The sequence below is a fragment of the Papio anubis genome, chromosome 6, assembly GCF_008728515.1.
Source record: "Papio anubis isolate 15944 chromosome 6, Panubis1.0, whole genome shotgun sequence".
Taxonomy (NCBI): Eukaryota; Metazoa; Chordata; class Mammalia; order Primates; family Cercopithecidae; genus Papio; species Papio anubis.
The window spans coordinates 62429728-62444569 of NC_044981.1; positions in this window are offsets into that span (position 1 = coordinate 62429728).

Below are 14842 nucleotides of genomic sequence, written 5' to 3' on the forward strand. Positions count from 1 at the left end.
AATGAATAAATTTATCGACATAATTGTTATATAGTTAAAGGAAAATATAAAATAAATAGTGCAATTAGTATAATTTTTATGAACACCTAAAATAATTGTAAATATTTAAAGGAAGATAAATATGAAAAAAGATATTTTTAAAGTCTGTAAGGGCAACCTCAAGCAAACAAGAAGCCCTTTGGAAGCAAGTGGAAAGAAGTAAGTTGCTTCTTTCTCTTCCAGTCTTCTCGTTGTTTTCAATCATCCCCATAGGCAGACATTAATGTAGAACAGGTTGGCAAAGCAGAAAAGTGTTTTATACATTCTAATAAGAAACCCCACAAATAAATCTGTAGAAAGGTAATATGTAGCTGAAGCACAAGTTAATAACTGGCACAGGTAATTAAACTAACATTAATTTTTTAACAATTAAACCAAAATAGAAACAATGGAAGCTAGAATACAAAGAAATGGTATATCTTAAAGTGCTAGAAAAAAAATAACCATTGAACCAGAATTTTATCTCTGCAAGTATCCATTGAGAAATAAAGTGAAATAATCTGTGGACACACAGAGAGTGTTAGAAAATATTACAAGATTGCCAATACTAAGAACAAAAAATGGAGGTGGGTGCTCATTAGGCAAATGAAAAGCTTTCCAGATGAAAGATGAGAAATTAAGGAATGAATACAGAACAATATACGTAGAAATATGTGGGTCTAAGAAAAATTAATAGTGACTAAAAAGCAGTAATGATGATGTACTGATGGTTTTGAACATATTTATACTTGGAAAACATAGCAACTCTAACATAGTTGATAATATCACATACTAGAAGACAATCAGGAAATGTGTATTCATATACACAGCTGTATGGTAGTGGAAAATAGTTCAACTATTTCAACTATTTTGTTGAAAATAGTTCAACAATAGTTCAGCAATTTTTTTTTTTTTTTTTTTTTTTTTTTTTTTTTTTTTTGAGACGGAGTCTCGCTCTGCCGCCCAGGCTGGAGTGCAGTGGCGTGATCTTGGCTCACTGCAAGCTCCGCCTCCCGGGTTGACGCCATTCTCCTGCCTCAGCCTCCCGAGTAGCTGGGACTACAGGCGCCCGCCACCTTGCCCGGCTAGTTTTTTTGTATTTTTTAGTAGAGACGGGGTTTCACCATGTTAGCCAGGATGGTCTGGATCTCCTGACCTCGTGATCCGCCCGTCTCGGCCTCCCAAAGTGCTGGGATTACAGGCTTGAGCCACTGCGCCCGGCCTTGGAGAGCAATTTTAATCATATATTATATTACTTTAACATTGAAAAATTTAACTTGGCATTTTCACTTCTGGGTATTCAATGTTGGGGACTATAAGTAGATGTACACAAAAAAGAATGGGAATATGTATGAGGAACTCAAGTCAAATATTTCTGTAAAATAGACAAAAATGGAATAATAAAACAGGTAAGATTTGTTTTCAATTTATTTATCATTAACTAAATAAAAATAAGACAGAAAACAGATGTTATTTTATTGTAAACATTTAAATTGAAAATCAACATTGGGAAACTGTAAATTTCCCCTACAAGATCCTTCAGGAACAGAAATCTATTCCCTGTGTTTCTCTGCCCTTCCCTGAAATGTCTCCTCACCCTAACTCCTAAGCTTGACCAACACCACAACTGCGTCCCTGCCTACAAGTAAAATCTGAGGGTGTGTGTTCAGGGTGTTTGGGGGAGAGAATCAAGAAAGGCAAGTAGCTTCCTTTTAAAGATATCGCCTGGAAATTGAACCTAATACTTTTATTTATATCCCTTTATGTATAACTTAATCATCTGGACACTCTTAGCTAAAAAATAATCTTGGAAAGGTTATACAAACATTTAAGGTTGAACATAACTCCAAGTTGTTCATTCTGAGTTGCCTCTTAGATGTATCCTTGCAAATTGGTGGCATTAGCTGGGAAAGGAGTGGCTGAAATTTTGAATAGAACAATAGAAACCAACAATAATTCTGATTTAGGATTTTTTCCTTGAAAAACTCAAAACGCTCTGAACAATTTAAGATTACACATTAAATTTGTAATTCAATTACACATTCAATTTGAGAATCCTTTTGGGCTAAACCAGAAACAACAGCCTCAATTTATAATCATATTTTTCTTATGATAAAGTTTTCAAATTATGATGTCTGTGAGGTTTGATATAAATATGTTACTCATACAGAAATCTCTTCCCCACTTACACACATACAAACATTTATCTAGGAGTGACTTATAATAGCAAATAAGATGTAAATCATGCTCATGATCATTAACAAAACTGTGAAAGATTTCTTTCTATACCTCATTTAGGTCTGTTTTGTTTTTATTTTTGATTTCCAGGTGGCATTAAAGACAAGAGGGAATAATATACATTCTTACTTCTACTCCCAGGTCACTAGTTTGCTGAATTTAATTGAGTTAAATAATTGTATCAGTCTTCTTTGAGATCTAATACAAAACCAATTCAACACTAGTTGTTCATTCTTTGCTAATTCACCAGAATTGAAGGACAGATAAAATGAGAAAGAGAAGTAGCTCTTCATATTATTAAAATAAAGAGTTAAATTAGATACTTTGTTGGGTTCTTTTGTGTTAATAATTCCTATTCTTTTTGAAGTCCTAAAAGTTTTGTCTTTGATAATTCTAATGGTATCTCTAATGAGAAACTATGTAACTTCTTCGTGTATCAAGCTGTGAATAGGAATAGGTCTGTGAAGGTAAAGCACAGTGGCAGAATTCCTACTGAGATATGGACATCGTTACTTGTGTAAAGCATTCTACCATGAAACAGGGGCAGCAAACATGTTAGAATCTCTTCAAGGCTTATTTTTGGGCATATGGGCCATATAATCGTATAAGTCCTGTAGTTTTTAAATTATACTGCTTGATAGAAAATTATAAATGAATTTATTTTCTGATAATTTAACATTTCTGTTAAAAGCAAGAGATGATTAATCTCCAGAATTTATAAAAATACATCTGATATTATCTGCATGTTTGTCCTCTCCAAATATCATGTTGAAATATGAATCCCAGGGAGAGGTGGAGAAGATGGCTAGATACCAGCCTCTGCCAATCATTCCACCCTCTCCACCCCCACTGACAGGAACAAAAAAAACTTTGAATAAATAACTTAGTGTTGCATCTTAAAGAACTAAAAAATGGGCCGGGTGCGGTGGCTCAAGCCTGTAATCCCAGCACTTTGGGAGGCCGAGACGGGCGGATCACGAGGTGAGGAGATCGAGACCATCCTGGCTAACATGGTGAAACCCCGTCTCTACTAAAGAATACAAAAAACTAGCCGGGCGAGGTGGCGGGTGCCTGTAGTCCCAGCTACTCCGGAGGCTGAGGCAGGAGAATGACGTGAACCCGGGAGGCGGAGCTTGCAGTGAGCCGAGATCTGGCCACTGCACTCCAGCCTGGGTGACAGAGCAAGGCTCCATCTCAAAAAAAACAAAACAAACAAACAAACAAACAAAAAAAAAAAACACTAAAAAATCAAGAGCAAACCAAACGTTCAATTAGTAGAAGAAAATAAATAATAAAGATCAGAACAAAAATAAATGTAAGTGAAACAGAACAATACAAAAGATCACAAAATAAAAAGTTTTTTTGAAAAGATAAAAACCAACCTTTAGCCCAACTGAGGAAAAAAAAAAAAAAAAAAAAAAAAAAAAAAAAAAAAAGAAGACCCAAATAAATAAATTGAAACATGAAAAAGAGTCATTACAATTGATATTATAGAAATTCAAAGGATCATTAGTGGCTACCATAAGCAACCATAAGCCAATAAAATGGAAAACCTATAGGAAATAGATAAATTGCTAGACACACACAACCTATCAATATTGAATCATAAAGAAATCCAAAACCTCAACAGGCCAATAATAACTAACAATATTGAAGTTGTAGTCAAAATTCTCCTAGTTAAAAAAAAAAAAGTCGAGAACCCATTTACTTCACTGCTGAATTCTAACAAACATCTAAAGAAGTAATGCCAATACTATTCAAATTATTCCAAAATATAGAGGAGAAGGGAATACTTCTACACTCACGTTACTATGCCACTATTACCATGATCCCAAAACCAGACAAAAACACATAAAAATAAAAAAAACTACAGGCCAATATTTCTGATGAACATTCATATGACAATTCTCACAATTCTCAACAAATTGCTAGAAAACTGAGTTCACAACACATTAAAAAATTCATTCATTATGACCAAGTAGGATTTACTCCAAGGATGTAAGGATAGTTCAATATACACAAATCAATAAACATGAGACATCATATCAACAGAATTAAGAACAAAATGATGTACTCATTTGCATTGATGCTGAAAACCATTTGATAAAGTTTAATGTTCTGTCATGATAAAAACCCTCAAAAAACTGGGTATACAAACAACATACTTCAACCCAGTAAAAATCATATATGACAAACCTATAAGTAGCATCATACCAAATGGGTAAAAATTAAAATTATTTTTGCTTAAATCTAGAAAATGACAAGATGTCCACTTTCACCACTGTTATTCAACATCCTACTGGAAGTCCTCACTAGAGCTATTAGACAAGAGAAAGTAATCAAGGATAACCAAACTGGAAAGGGAGAAGTCAAATTATCCTCATTTGTAGATGGAAAAACCTAAAAACTCCATCCAGGAAACCATTAGAACTGATAAATTCAATAAAGTTGCACCATATTAAATCAACATATAAAAATTAGTAACATTTCTATATGTCAACAATGAACAATCTGAAAAAAAATCAACGAAGTAATCTTATTTACAGTAGCTACAAGGAAGTAAAATATCTGAGAATTAACTCAACCAAAGAACTGAAAGATCTCTGTAATGAAAACTGTAAACCACTGATGAAAGAAATTGAAGAGACCTCTGAAATGGAAAGCTATTTCATGTTCATGGACTGGAAGCATCAATATTTTTAAAATGTCTATTCTATCCAAATCAGTCTACAGATTCAATGCAATCCTTACAAAAATACCAATGACATTCTTCACAGAAATAGAAAAATCAATCCTAAAATTTATATGGAACCACAAAAGACCCAGAGTAAAGCTATCCTGATCAAAAATAACAAAACGGGATGAATCACATTACCTGACTTCAAATAAAACTACAGAGCTATAGTAAACAAAACAGCAAGTTACTGGCCTAAAAACAGACACATAGACCAATGGAACAGAATAAAGACCCAGAAACAAATCCACGCACCTACAGTGAGCTCATTCTTGACAAAGATGCCAAGAACATAAATTGGGGAAAGGATAGTTTCTTCAATAAATGGTGCTGGGAAAACTGGATATCTATATTGAGAAAAATGAAACTAGACCCCTTTCTCTCACCATATACAAAAATCATAATTAATTAAAGATTTAAATTTAAAAACTCAAACTATTTACTAGAAGAAAACGTTGGGGGAATGGCCAAATATTTCTTGAGCAATACCGTACAAGTGCAGGCAACCAAGGCAAAAATGGACGAATAAGATTACATCAAGTTAAAAAGCTTCTACACAGCCAAGGAAACAATTAATAAAATCAAGAAACAACCCACAGAATGAGAGAAGACATTTGTAAACTCCCCATCTGACAAGGGATTAATAACCAAAGTATATGAGGAGCTCAAACAACTCTATAGGAAAAAAAAAAAAAAAAAATCTAATGATCCAATTAAAACATGGTCAAAAGGTCTGAATAGATATTTCTCAAAAAAGACATAACAATGGAAAACAGACATATAAAAAAGTGCTCGACATCATTGATCATCAGAAAAATGCAATTCAAAACTACAATGAGATATCATATCAACCCAGTTATAATGGCCTTTATTATAAAATTTTAAAAAGGCAGTAACAAATGTTGGTGGCCATGTAGAGAAAAAGGAATCCTCACACGTTGTTGATAGGAATGTAAATTAGGACAGCCACTTTGAAGAATAGTTTGAAGGTTCCCCAAAAAACTAAAAATGCAGCTGCCATACTATGCAGAAATCTACTTCTAGGTATTAATTTATACCCACAAGAAGGCAACCAGTATAATGAAGACATTTTTGCACTCCCATATTGATTACAGTACTATTCACAATGGCCAAGATTTGAGGCACTCTGTGTCTATCAAGAGACGAATGGGTAAAGAACATGCAGCACACATATATAATTGAGTACTATTCAGTTATAAAAAAGAATGCATTCCTGTCATTTGCAACATGGATAAAACTGGTGGTCATTATGTTAAATGAAATAAGTTAGGCGCAGAAAGGTAAACTACACATGTTAGCTTTGTGAAAGCTAAAAATTATAACAATTGAACTCATGGAGATACAGAGTTGAAGCATGTTTATCGGAGACTGAGAAAAGTAGTGGGGTGAGTGGGGAGGAAGCAGGGGTGGTTAATGGGTCCAATACAATAGTAAGAAAGAATGAATAAGACCTAGTATTTCACAGCAAAACAGAGTGACTATAGTCAATAATTATTTAATTGTACATTTAAAAGTAATTAAAAGAGTATAATTACATTGTTTGTAACATTAGGGATAAGTAGTTGAGGTGATGGATAACTCATTTATCCTGATTTGATTATTACACATTATATGCCTGTATTAAAACAGGTACTCCATTCATATAAACACCTACTACGTACTCATAAAATTTAAAAACACAGAGATGTGATTCCAAATGTTGGAGGTGGGACCTGGTAGGCAGTGACTAGATCTTGGGGGCTGGTTTCTCAGGAATAGCTTAGCACCATCCCCTTGGTGATAAGTGAGTTCTCGCTCTGAGTTCAAGCAAGGTCTGGTTGTTTTAAAGAGTGTGGCACTTCTTCCCTCTCTCACTCTTTCTCCAATTCTCATTATGTGACATGATAGCTCCTCTTCACCTTCTGCCATGATTGCAAGCTTCCTTAGGTCCTCACCAGAAGCAGATGCTAGCACTCTGCTACATAAACAGCCAGCAGAAGCATGAGACAATTAATGCTGTCGTTTCAAAATAAATTACCTAGTTTGAAGCATTTCTTTATAACAATACAAGAATGGACTAACACAACATTTCACCATCTACCAATCATCTTCCCCCCTCCAAATATATATATATATATATATATATATACACACACACACACACACACACACACACGCACCCAGGAACCATTTTCTTAAACCAGAATTTTTTTTTTAATGGAATAGACAACCTTGATGTATTTGAAAATTTAAAACACTTTAGAAAAAAAAGATAGCCCTTAATATCAGACAGAAAATAAACATGTAATATAATGTAATTACATAATTTTTAATAGTTAGAAAACTTCCTTTGAAATTAGAACACATACATTACAAATGTTTGGAAAATTTAAATGTAAAATAAATATAAAGAATAAGATAATATAATACAACATAAATAAATGATGCATATGTATTTTAAAATCTAATATTAAAAAATAAGTCTTGTAAACAAGAGCAATAGAGGAAAACATAAAGTGAAAATGTAAGAACAGGTATTCGATAGCACAATGGAGTGACTATAGTTAACAATAAATTATTGTATATTTTAAAATAAATAAAAGTATGGAATTAGTGTTTACCTAATGAAAAGCTATGGTAAATGCTGAAGGCGATAGATATCCCAATTACCCTGATTGGATCTTTACACATTATACGCCTTTATGAAACATCACATGTACTGTAGAATATATGTAACTATTAACTATATATAATAATTACAGAAAAATAAAATGTAGAAAATTATGTTGCAAAAGTTTACAATTTTAGAATATCAACAATACCTTATAATGTTAAAAGGTATAGAGTGATTCTGAAAAATTATTTGAAAGAGATGACAACTTAATATAATTAATACTTAAAGTGTTTTTAGAAATAATTGAGAAAAAGAAGAGGCCCAGCTTAAGGAGATTTTGGGCTGAGACAATGGGGTTTTCTAAATATACAATCATGTCATCTGCAAAGAGGGACAATTTGACTTCTTCTTTTCCTAACTGAATACCCTTGAATTCTTTCTCTTGCCTGATTGCCCTAGCCAGAACTTCCAACACTATGTTGAATAGGAGTGGTGAGAAAGGGCATCCCTCTCTTGTGCCAGTTTTCAAAGGGAATTTTTCCAGTTTTTGCCCAAAGTCTCAGGATACAAAATTAATGTGCAAAAATCACAAGCATTCTTATACACCAGTAACAGACAAACAGACAGCCAAATCGTGAATGAACTTCCATTCACAATCGATTCAAAGAGAATAAAATATCTAGGAATCCAACTTACAAGGGATGTAAAGGACCTCTTCAAGGAGAACTACAAACCACTGCTCAGTGAAATAAAAGAGGACACAAACAAATGGAAGAACATTCCATGCTCATAGATAGGAAGAATCAATATTGTTAAAATGGCCATACTGCCCAAGGTTATTTATAGATTCAATGCCATCCCCATCAAGCTACCAATGAGTTTCTTCACAGAATTGGAAAAAACTGCTTTAAAGTTCATATGGAACCAAAAAAGAGCCTGCATCTCCAAGACAATCCTAAGTCAAAATAATAAAGCTGGAGGCATCACACTACCTGACTTCAAACTATACTACAAGGCTACAGTAACCAAAACAGCATGGTACTGGAACCAAAACAGAGATATAGACCAATGGAACAGAACAGAGTCCTCAGAAATAATACCACACATCTACAGCCATCTGATCTTTGACAAATCTGAGAGAAACAAGAAATGGGGAAAGGATTCCCTATTTAATAAATGGTGCTGGGAAAATTGGCTAGCCATAAGTAGAAAGCTGAAACTGGATCCTTTCCTTACTCCTTATACGAAAATTAATTCAAGATGGATTAGAGACTTAAATGTTAGACCTAATACCATAAAAATCCTAGAAGAAAACTTAGGTAGTACCATTCAGGACATAGGCATGGGCAAAGACTTCATGTCTAAAACACCAACAGCAACGGCAGCAAAAGCCAAAATTGACAAATGGGATCTCATTAAACTAAAGAGCTTCTGCACAGCAAAAGAAACTACCATCAGAGTGAACAGGCAACCTACAGAATGGGAGAAAATTTTTGCAATCTACTCATCTGACAAAGGGCTAATATCCAGAAACTACAAAGAACTCAAACAAATTTACAAGAAAAAAACAAACAACACCATCAAAAAGTGGGCAAAGGATATGAACAGACGTTTCTCAAAAGAGGACATTCATACAGCCAACAGACACATGAAAAAATGCTCATCATCACTGGCCATCAGAAATGCAAATCAAAAGCCACAATGAATGCCATCTCACCAGTTAGAATGGCGATCATTAAAGTCCAGGAAACAACAGGTGCCCAGAGAGGATGTGGAGAAATAGGAACACTTTTACACTGTTGGTGGGATTGTAAACTAGTTCAACCATTATGGAAATGATGTAACCAAATTCCTCAGATCTGAGAACTAGATATTTGCCATGACCAACCTTGTCCCATATTCTGGGTATATACCCAAGATTCTAAATCATGCCCATATATAAGGAGACACATGCACTGCATTATGTTTATTCTTGGCTTTTATTCACAATAACTTGAAGACTTGGAATCCCAACCCCAAATGTCCATCAGTGACAGACTGGATTCTAAGAAAATGTGGCATATGCACCGGAATACTATGCAGCCATAAAAAGGATGAGTTAGATTGTCCTTTGTAGGGACATGGATGCAGCTGGAAACCATCATTCTTAGCAAACTATCACAAGAACAGAAAACCAGAGCACACCATGTTCTCACTCATAGGTGGGGAACTGAACAATGAGATCACTTGGACTCAGGAAGGGAGAACATCACACGGAAGGGCCTATCATGGGGAGGGGAGGGGGGAGGGATTGCATTGGGAGTTATACCTGATGTAAATGACGAGTTGATGGGTGCTGACGAGTTGATGGGTGCAGCACAGCAACATGGCACAAGTATACATATGTAACAAACCTGCACGTTATGCACATGTACCCTAGAACTTAAAGTATAATAATAATAATAATAATAATAATAATAAAAAAGAAGAGGCCCATTCTCAGTTAAGACTGGGAAAAGGGAATGAACAGGAAATTCAGGCAGAATTAATGTCTAATAAGCATGAATATTTTAAAGTAACTACTAATTAAATAAAAAATGTTACAGGTATAATTATGGGCAACTGTTTGATATCATGACAACTATAATATGCAATGTATTTCAAAGTTCAGTGACATTGACTGCCATATGTACTCCTGATGTATGTTTACATTCCACAAGTCTTTTGTGAAACATCTGTAAGCATGTTTAAAAGACAAGGTCTTTCTCCCCTTTAATTCATTAATTTCATATAAAGAAATGCTATTAATTTATTTAAATTTTTAAAATGTATTAACTTATCCAAGGAAAACAATAAGCAATATGATTAAAATTTTAGGTACAGAGGTCATCTGTACAATATAATGTGATCATAGAATTTGGATTAAATATTCATCATAGGGGATCATTTATATCATTCATAATATTTTATTTATTGAGAATAACGTTTTCAAAGAATATTTGATGTCAAAGGAAAATTTGTATATCACTGTAGGAAAAATTGATAGAAATGCATCAATATATACAGAGGTATTATCTCTGAATGATGATGATACACATATCTCTTTTTAAATGTTTTTATCTTTTATACTAACTTACACTATACAAAACAAAGGGGTTACTATTTCTACCCTCAGAAACCTTGATAATTTACATTTCATTCATGGCTTACAAGGGAGAGCAAAATATATCATGAAACGTTCTAGGTATATGATTTTATGGTGTTGCCAAGTATATATTTAAGAATATGTATGTTATGTTGTGTGAACTATTTACACTTAAACAAATTGTAAGTTTAACAGAAGTTTTCTTTTTCATCTTTTAAAATGTCATTCAGAAATGGTTGTCAACAAAGAATCAATGTTAAATAAGTTTTATAAATTGCCACATTAAAAAAAAATGATGACATTGAATATGGAAAGTGATTGTGACTATAAAGCCGAGTTGTCTAAACTGTGGCTTTTATTACCTTGAACATTTATTTTCATACTGCATTGCTCGTCAGAGTTCTCTTTCAGGAATATTTTCATACAGTAATGTTTATATTCTGTTTTAAGGAAGAAAGATATCTAAATATTTTTAATGCTATAAATCTATTAAAATATCTAAGCCAAAATACAAAAGATAAATGCTATTTAGAGAATGTCAAGTTGCTAGACATAATGTTCAATACAACATAGAAAATAGTTATCAGGCTGAGCATGGTGTCTCACGCCTGTAATCCCAGCACTTTGTGAGGCTGTGGCGGGCAGATCACTTGAGATCAGGAGTTCAAGAGCAGCCTGAACAGCATGGTGAAACTCCCCCATCTCTACTAAAAATACAAAAATTAGCAGAGCATGGTGGTGCACGCCTGTAATCCCAGCTACTCCGGAGGCTGAAGCAGGAAAATCGCTTGAACCAGGGAGGCGAAGGTTGCAGTAATCCGAGATCACACCACTGCACTCCAGTCTGGGTGACAGAGAGAGACTCTGCCTAAATAAATAAATAAATAAATAAATAAAAGCTACCCAAACTACAATTTTAGAAATCTAAGAAGCTTTTTAAATCTGCTATAGTTAGTAATAATTTTAATAATATCATCAGAAAAAAGTAATTGACATTTTAAATAAGTCAATGAAAATGACTTAAAAACTCAAGCAAAAGTGTCTAAATTTAATGTAATAAAGTTTTCAAGAAATAGAATTATAGAATATGTGCACAATGTGTGCTTTCTAAAAAACCCATTTGCTAATTTTTAAAATGATATCCTATAATCATACATCAATCATCAACAGTAACAATATGAAGTTATTTTTTTCAACCACTAAATTGAGACAGGGAGGAAGTAGCTTTTCTTCCACCAAAAATAAAAGAGCTCCCTTTGTCAGGAAAACTAATTACGCACCCAGTGTCTTCCTTATTACTTGGCTCAAGCATGACTGTGCTTCCTCACAGGGACCTCCAGAGACTAAGTTGCTTTTCCTAACTTATGGCTTCATCTTTCATTAAAGTGTTAAGAACAGATACACGCAGTCAAACCACAAAATAATTCACTGCATTGTCCCCAACCGTTGTTTGACAATGGACACCATATATATATTACTAATAAGTGCTTTAAGAATCTACTCTAAAGCAATCAGCCATGAATTAATCTACATATTTCTTCATTCTATTATGTTTTGATTTATATGTGCTTCTTGGGGATAAGATTTCCATCATATATTTCCCATACATTTCTGTCAGATAATGCTTTGAAATAAATCTCATCAAGCAATCAAGAAACATTTTAGCTAATATCATATATCTAATATCTGAGTCAGATTCATCAACATTTTTGAATGGCAATCAATTCTGTATTGACAGATTGAGAAGATTTAGGCATATAATGCATGTCAAGTGCCCAGCACAGTGCCACTCAACAAATTTAGTTTCATTTGTACTTTCCTATAATTTCCTTGAAATTAGTCCTTCATACTTTAGGGTTTGCTTTCCACTTTAGTGTTGTGGAATTTCAATGTTCAGTTTCCATTCAGTCATATTCACTTATTCATGATTTATAAGTTTCAGACATTAGCCATCATCACCTTCTGACAGAGGTTCAATAATATGTTTTCATTGGCCTCTCTCTCTCTGTTTTTACTCCCTTGCAATCCCAATCCTATCCTATGTTGGTTGCAGTTCTTTGGAAAACAGCAACAAAACAGCAAAAAAAATGTAAATCAATTTTCACATTTTGCTGCTGAACTCCAGTGGTTTACCACATATGGCTGAAAAACTTTAAACTCCATATTTTTATTCCTGGTTTTACTTGTCAAACTTTTACTGATTTTCATTTCTGCTCTAACCTTCCTGACCCACTTGCCTTTCTTTTCTCCACAACTTTTGCAGAGATAACTTCCTATTACCACCAGATGGCAACTTTCTTTCCAGCTACAACCTATACCAGATGACAGAAAAAGTGAAAGACATTCTCTTACAACATATCCAAGATTTTCTTAATGGACAACCAAATACGGAACTATATACATACAAAGTACTATAACATAGGAATTTATTATTTAAAGACATTGAAAGAGTAGGCAAGCAGACAGGCAACAGAGAGATATAAAAGTTAGAGGAAAGGATTGTTTTTCCGAGGAAGAAAAAAGTAGTAAGTAAATAAAAAATTTGAATGTAATGACAGAACAATTCACTTGAGATAAATATTTCTTTTCACTTTTAAAATTAAACTTATGTGATATACTAACAGTCTGAATATCTTGAATTCCAAATGTCAACATGGAACACCAAAAATAGGGAAAAATTATTTGAAGTAAAGTGAAACTTTTTTTCAGACTTGGGCTGCCCAGGTAGTCTTAATTACTTTATGTATTTCATTCATGTAATGCTGACTACACATGTTTATATCATATATTTATCAAACTTCCTTAGAACTTTGTTTCAAATTTTATGTATTTCCAAGTGTTCCAAGGAAACAAAAAGAGGGAGAATATTTCAGGAAACTGCCTTTGAGGGAATTTGTAAAATATTTTCTCTATTACAGTGTGACTTGAAGACAGAAAAAGGATACTGTAGAATTCTCAGGGGATCATCTTGTCACAATGATGCATTTGACAAGTATTTAACTAGTCTTACATATTTTAAAGATGAAAGTGTTTTTATAACTCAATTCCCAAGATTAGAAAACATCTACTTAAATAAATCGCATAGTAAATGATGTGCCTTTCTTCATTTTGAATTAGGGAAAATCCCAGAAATTTTCCTGTGTGTAGCAAAGTAAGACATGTTTCTATGTGTGCTTTCAAACTCATACACTATTACGATTTTATTTTTGCTTATCTGATTTTTGTTTTGTTTTGTTTCTTTTCTTTTTTCAAAAAGTCTAAGTAACCGGAGTTACCTAACTTTCATTTTCCCTTTTCATTTCAGAAAGCAGAAAATATTTGACATATGATTGTTGTTGTTCATGCTGTAGAAACAGTTTACTGTCCTTGGTCATATAATCCTGTATTTTTATTTTTTTCCCAAAAGAGCTGTGATTTTAAATGTTGAAAGCAATAAGCCTCTTTATTTATTTATTTATTTATTTATTTATTTACAAAGTAAACCCAACGAATGTAAGTCTTACTTTTAAGAATAAAAATACTTTTCATTTTGTAAAATTTTTCCAAATATGTTTCTTTCATAGAATTCTATCATGTTACAGTGTAAACCACACTTAAATCAATTTCCATAAGAAAGCATTATATGAGTTTACAAGTATCTGGGACATGTCAACCAAAGGGTAATGATAAATGGAAATGCGCAAAATGACACTAAAGTGTGCTGCCAAATGCTACAGGATTAGGTGTTACACCTAGTTTTTTAACATTCTCACTAACAAACATTTAGTTGTGGTAAACAACAAATTAATTTACAGTGAACATGATTTTGGAAAATTTTTTATTTTTATAGTCAAAAAAATTATTTAGTTTCTCAAAATATTTTAAAATCAAATTTACATAATATGTTTTATGTATTTATTAAAATAAAAATTAAAGTATATACAGTACAGGTTCTTGGATATTTCCTTTAAAATACATAAAGAAGCTGCATTTGTCTAAGATTTTATAAATGCACCGAAGAGGGAAAATATCTCATAACAAGAAGCCTATCTGTCATTCTGCAGAGAATAATTTCACGAAGGCTTGAAAATTATACATGCTAGTGAGTGGATAATACAACAACCTAGAGGCCTTG